This window comes from Phacochoerus africanus, chromosome 8 (assembly GCF_016906955.1).
Source record: "Phacochoerus africanus isolate WHEZ1 chromosome 8, ROS_Pafr_v1, whole genome shotgun sequence".
Lineage (NCBI taxonomy): Eukaryota > Metazoa > Chordata > Mammalia > Artiodactyla > Suidae > Phacochoerus > Phacochoerus africanus.
The window spans coordinates 2,400,871-2,406,884 of NC_062551.1; the positions used below are offsets into that span (position 1 = coordinate 2,400,871).

General features: G+C 59.9%; 1 long non-coding RNA gene across 2 annotated transcripts; it reads right to left on the reverse strand.

Moving 5' to 3' along the window:
* Positions 1-738: 738 nt before the first annotated feature.
* LOC125132926 (uncharacterized) lies at positions 739-5,771 on the reverse strand. Of its 2 annotated transcripts, XR_007136357.1 has the most exons (5): positions 5,202-5,771; positions 3,682-5,036; positions 2,952-3,367; positions 1,939-2,723; positions 739-1,263 (listed from the first exon to the last, which is right to left on the reverse strand). It is a non-coding gene; the product is annotated as an uncharacterized LOC125132926 (long non-coding RNA). The 2 variants fall into 2 exon arrangements; XR_007136356.1 differs by having other exon boundaries at positions 2,952-5,036.
* Positions 5,772-6,014: the final 243 nt, after the last annotated feature.

A 6,014-nucleotide genomic window follows, 5' to 3' on the forward strand; every position in this document is an offset into this window, starting at 1 on the left:
GTGGAGGGTCAGGAGGGTCAGCCCCATGCTGGCATCTGGGGCTGTGATTCCCACCAAGTGAGTCAGCAGAGGGAACACAGAGTTTTCCAGCAGACGTCTTTGAACGGGTGCCCACTGCCATTCAAACAGGGAGTCCTGTTTGTAGCGTGACCCCACACGCCCCTTACCCAGGTCAGCGGGGTCCCTGGGGGCCTGGCTTCCTGCTGTTGACGGTAGACACAGCCAGCTCATTCCAACATGGGAACGCTCTCTTGCTTCCTTTTCTGAAGGCAACCCTGGCAGTATTTCTCAGTGCTGGAATACCCATAAAGACCATTGGAAAATGTGTCTTAAATTCTGCCTTGGAAGCCTGGAAGAGTGTGCACGCACACCTCTACATCTGCATGTGAACGCATGTGTGCCCAAGTGTCCGTGATGCGTGTGTAGCTGGAAACACATGGGCGTCCACTTCAGGGAGGAGCCACTTTGACTCCAGATACAGTCGGCCGCCGCACCCCTGCTGGTTCAAGCACTGAAATAACTGGGCCCTAAATGCCACTTCCAGCCCAGAAAGGAACCCTTTCTGTGGCTTATTTATACTAACGTGTGACACAGATCTTTTGGAACAAGACTTGGCAGGGCAGGGATGCTGAGAACGCGCAAGATCACAGGGGGTTAAAGGCGTGTTAAAGGGGAGACAGAGTTGCATCAAAATAAAGGAGAAAAAGCATGAACAGAAGGAGGCAGACTCGTCTCCTATCAAACATTTATTTGCCAGGAACTGAAACCCATCCAACGTCAGCTCTCCTCCCTGTGCTTGCTCGGCCGGAAAGGGTCCAGTGTGGGCTGCTCTGGCCCAAGGGCCTGGTGTTGTCCCGGGCTTCTCAGTCCACCCCCAAAGCACACCTGCGTCGCCCCATTCAGACGTGTCTCTGCAAGCGACAGACCCAGGCTCCCCAAGCCCAACCTTGTTCCCCCACGTGTTGTGTGACCATGAAAGGTGACCTGCAGAGGGAGTTTCGGGCAAGAGCAGACGGGGCGGGGTGGAGGGAAGATGCCCGGAGTGGGCGTTGGGGTCGCGCTGGGTCCCGGGAAGGGGGAGCGGAATCCATGGAGGATCCGGTCAGGCCCTCGTGCCTCTTCCCTGAAGAGCAGCGTCTCGCAGGCTAAGATGTCTCCTCCTCCTCTGGCGTGGAAAGTGCGTCGGGCCGGCTTGCCCGGTGTAACTCAGCTGTGGGGCCTTTCCTCCACCGGGCGGCGGCGGGTGCCGAATCCATATCTGATCTGGAAGAGAACCCACATCTCAGGGGCCATGATAGGCATCTCCGCTCAAGTACGTGTGTGTGTGTGTGTGTGTGTGTGAGCACGCCTGGCCGCCAGCTGACGCCGGCACACGTGCTTGCGAGGGAGGCTGGCGGAGCTCAGGGGGCAGCCCCAGGAGGCGATCGAGCTGTTAAGACGGCCCCAGGAAGGGCCACACTCCCGGCCGTCTGCAGCCCAAGGGACACCCTTGAGGCCTGCTTCTTATCTATCAGGGCACACAGGGGAGAAGGCCCTGGATGGATCTGCCCACCTCAGGGATGCAGACCAAGCAGGCCTTTCCCTTGGCCCTCAGCCTCCCTGCATTACCGGGCAGAACCCACCTGGCCTGGGGCTCCACGTCCTTCCCACTGGTCGCGTAGCCCTGCCCCGTGCCTCAGCCTCCCCATCTGCAGGAAGCAGATAGCAGCAGGCTCACGGCCTAGGTGGCCTCGAAGGGCACAGGAGAGGATGCAGGCAGGCGGTGAGGCCTGGGCTCCTGGGGGCTGTTCTGAGCCTCCCCCGTCTGCAGGAGCCCTTCCCAGGTTCTCTGGCCTGACTCTCCATGCCCCGGCAAACCAAATCCACCCCCTTCTAGTCTCCCTCGAGCAGCCCTGACCACCTGGGCCCCTCAGAGCCGAGGGCTCTAAATATACCCACCTCCATCCCGGGGAAGCCGCTTTCCTGTGCTCCAGCACCAACACCAGCCAGTTACAGAAGCCAAAGGCCGGACATCGCTGTGCCTGCCTTCCCGGGGGGCTCGGCCCTGGGAGCCTCTGTGCACCTCTGCCGGCTCTCTGCTCCCACCGTCCTGCTGCCAAAATGTCCACAGAGGGAGATGGGAGGGAGTCAGAGAGATGACTCGGGGAGCAGGCTGACCGTCGGGGGGACGCAGGGAGCCCTGTCCTCCCACAGCCAAGGGGCCCTTGCCCTCGTTCTTAGCCCTGCAGCCATGTTTCCTGCTGCCCCTACGAAAAACAGCCGCGAGGGACGCTAAAACAGAAAAGCCGTGGAGTGGGCAGAGGAGGCTGAGGAAGGGAAACAGGAGTCTGAAAATATCTAAGTTCAGTTCATTAATTATCAAGTCAGAGAAAATAAGGGAAGTTACAGCTCGGAGCCTTGCACAGGGGTCGAGGTGACAGCCCTCGCTGTGGGGCTGAGCCTGTCCGCCAGCCGCGCTCCGTCCCAGGGCGGCCGGAGCAAGTGGCCGCTGAGTGGGGGGCTGACGACAACAGAAAGGCGTTGTTGTCCTGGAGGCCAGAGTCTGGACTCAAGGTGTCGGTGGCTGCGCTTCCTCTGAAGGCTCTGGTCGAAGGTCCTCCTGCCTCTTCCAGCTCCGAGCGGCCCCCGCAATCCTTGGTTTGCAGATGCACCACTTCCCGCGTCTGCTTCTGCCTTCCCGCTGAGTGTGTCTGTATCTCTGTGCATCCAGATCTCCCACCGGCCTTGGAGTTCAGAACCCACCAGGTCATCCAGGATGATCTCATCCTGAGATCCCCCAACTCGATTGCATCTTCAGAGGCCCCGCTTCCCACCACGGCCACACTCACAGGCACCAGGGTTAGGACAGGGGACAAGGGGACACAAGGAGCCTCTATGGTGCTCTCACACAGGTACCAGGGGCTAGGGCGGGGACCCAAGAAGCCCACCAGGGAGCTCTCATGTGTACTCACTCAGTCCTCAAACAGCCCTCTTCGGTGGTTGCTGCTGTTTCCATCAGACGATGAGGAGGAGAGGCTCAGAGAGGCTAAGTCCTCAACCCCAGATCGCACAGCCTCTTAACACACAGACACAGGGCTTGAACCCAAGCAGCACGCTCCGAAGCGCTTCGGGCTGTCATGGACAATGCCGCTGTGCTCCTCCACATGCCGGGCTTTGTGCAGACGTATGTTCTCTTGGGGGCGATAGCTAGGAGTGGGTATTACTGGGCCATCGGTTCGTCTGTTTTTAACTTGGCACATGAGCCCTCCTATTTTCTCAGCAGCGTGTGAGAGTTCTTGCTGCTCGTGTGTTGGCAGCACTTGGAAGTGTCAGTCTTTTAACCCTTGTCGTCCTCGTGGCTGCTCGGGGATCCGATGCTATGGATGTGCTTTGCATAAAATGAGGGCACAAAATGAGATGCAAAGTCTGCACTTTAAGGAGAGGGTAAACAGAGAGAGAGAAAGAAACAGGAATCCGAGACAATCAGATCAGGCTTCCTGGCCGGCAGGAGGGCTGCCCAAACACCGAGTTATGTCAGAATTTCACCAGCAAAGAAAGGAGCCGCGAGAGGAGACAGCTGAAGGAAGAAGACACCCACGGGAAGCCCAGACCTCTCCACCCCTGTGCTCTGTGAGTTCTCGCAGGTTTGGAGGCCTACCTGCCCATTCCTGCCACATCTTGGCCCCGGAGAGGGTCCCTTACCTTCAGAAGAACCTGCAGCCTCGGAGAGTCTGAGAAACAGGCCAGCTGGCCTCGCTGCACGTCCTGGGCCCTCAGCTACCCTGGGTGGTCCTGGCTCTCATCCTGCCCGCTTACCCACTCCCCCATAAGCCACGTGCACGGGGGTCCTTGTGCCAGGACTGCTTCCGGGGAGAGCTGAAGTAAGACGAGACCCGCCGACTGCGAGAGGATGGCATGTTTGAGAAAAAAATCCACCACGTACCATCATATTCAGGCAAGGCTCGTGGTGAGTGCAAAGGAGCACATACACCTCTTGGCATCCACCAGCCACACAGCCTCTGGTGGGGTGGCCACCAGCCCTCCAAACACGGTGACACATTTCGCAGCCAAGCATCCCAGTGCCCGTGGGCCCAGACACACCCTCTTACCCGTCGGGAGGAAGTGGTGGCCTTCTCCACTCTGTGTCACTGGAACTCTTAAAATACCACCTGAATGGAGACCCCACCCAGTCTGGCCTGGTCCCCACGAGTCCCCACATTGCCTTCATCTGTGGCCAACTGGACCTTCACAGCAGTGGTCACTGTCTGAAAATAGAACCCCCGCCCCTCAGAGTGGGAGAACCACAGGAAGCCGTTCAAAACCACTTCCAGTGGCCATCCTGCCTCCAGGAAGCCGCGAAGAGAAGTGGGGCTGCAGCTGGATTAATAGGCCCTTTGCCTGGGGCATCGGTCGGAGCGGAGTGGCCCTGCATCGGCCGTTCCGGTACTTACGCCTCTGTCTCCTGCGGGAGGAGGGTGCGTCCTGTGGGCTGGGGGGCCAGGATCAAGTCGCAGTCCTTCGAACCCCGAGCCAGAACAGGCGTCAGCAAAATCCCACACATGGCGGGATTAACTTCGGCCTCGTTAACCCCCTGCGCCAGCAAACGCGCCGCGGGGCAGCCTGTACCCCCAGCGGCCGCTGCAGAGCTCTCCCGGCCCGGGCTGACCTAACCCCCTCCACTCCCGGGCCGCGTTGCTTGTGTTGTACTGAGTTGTGCTTGTCCTCGTCTGTGCAGGAGGAGCATGTCCCCGCGGACCTCGTCAGCCTGGTCTGTTCTGTTGTGTGTTTTTGTCTTGCGGCCCCGCGGCTCACCTCACACTTTGTAAAGTTCACGGCAGCCGTAGAAGAAAATCCCGACTTTGTAAAAAGCCCGCCCTGTTCTTTATTTCACCAACCGCCCTAGTGTCAACCAGCTGGGATGGTCCCACCAGCCCGACACCCAGCGGGGGCTGGATGAGCCGAGCCTGCCTCAAGACCGGCTCCAGCCTTCCAGATGGGACGCCGGATTCCAAGCCGGCACAGGACAGCGCGGGCTTCGCCTCCTGCCACGGCTTCCCCTTGAATGAAATGCAGAGGGAGGAGCCTTTCACTGGTCAGAGCCACAGCCCCAGTTAAAGCCCGGGTCCTCGCCGTGGCTGCAGCCCACGATCCCTTGCGCACCCCTCTGCCCACGTCAGCAGCATGGCCTCCTGGGGGCACCAGCCATCCCCACTCCCACTCACCTTTCTCTGCACTTGGCTCCAGTGTCCTCTCTGAGGTCCAGCCTCCTTTGGGCCACGGCTCCTAAAATTACCATGCACGTTTGCACCTCCCTGCTCACCCTTCTCCATGCCCCCTCACTGGAGATCTGAGTGGCTCACGCCTCTTCCCCACTAAGAGGGGCTGAGGTTGAATGAGGTTGTTAGGTGGGCCCTGACCCCATAGGACGGGTGTCCAGGGTGCGGACACACACAGAGGGACAACCCCAGGAGACACGGAGAAAAGATGCATCTACACCCGAGGAGAGAGGCCTCAGGAGGAACCAGCCCTGCCAACACCTTCATCTTGGGCTCCAGCCTCCAGGGCTGCGAGAATAAACATCTGTGGTCAAACCCCTGTCTGTTACGCAGCCTGAGTGAAGCACCAGCACGCTCAGTAAACACTCGCCACGGTCGGGAAGGAGGAATCGCGCGGGCTAGGACTTCCCGCCACGGCACGCGCGGGACGGCGCTCTGGACGCGCAGCCCTGCAGGGCCGCAGAAGCTCCCCACCTCCATCCTGCTGGCTCTTTTCCCGGCCCACAGGGTAAGCCCTGTGCCCTCTCTCTGAGGAAAAACAGTCCCAGAGATGCCGTGTCAGTGAGCCCACAGGTGCTTTTTGGGCATCTGGTCCGAGTGGGGCCGCGGCACGTGGCATAGATGCTTACCCCTCGTCCGCACGTCTTCCTCCGGTGGAAGCGGCAACCCCCTCAGGGTCCACACTGGCCCGAGATCCTCCTACTCGGTGCAGTGTTTCTTGCTCTTTCCCTCATGTTGCACGAGCAGCGAGCGCACCTG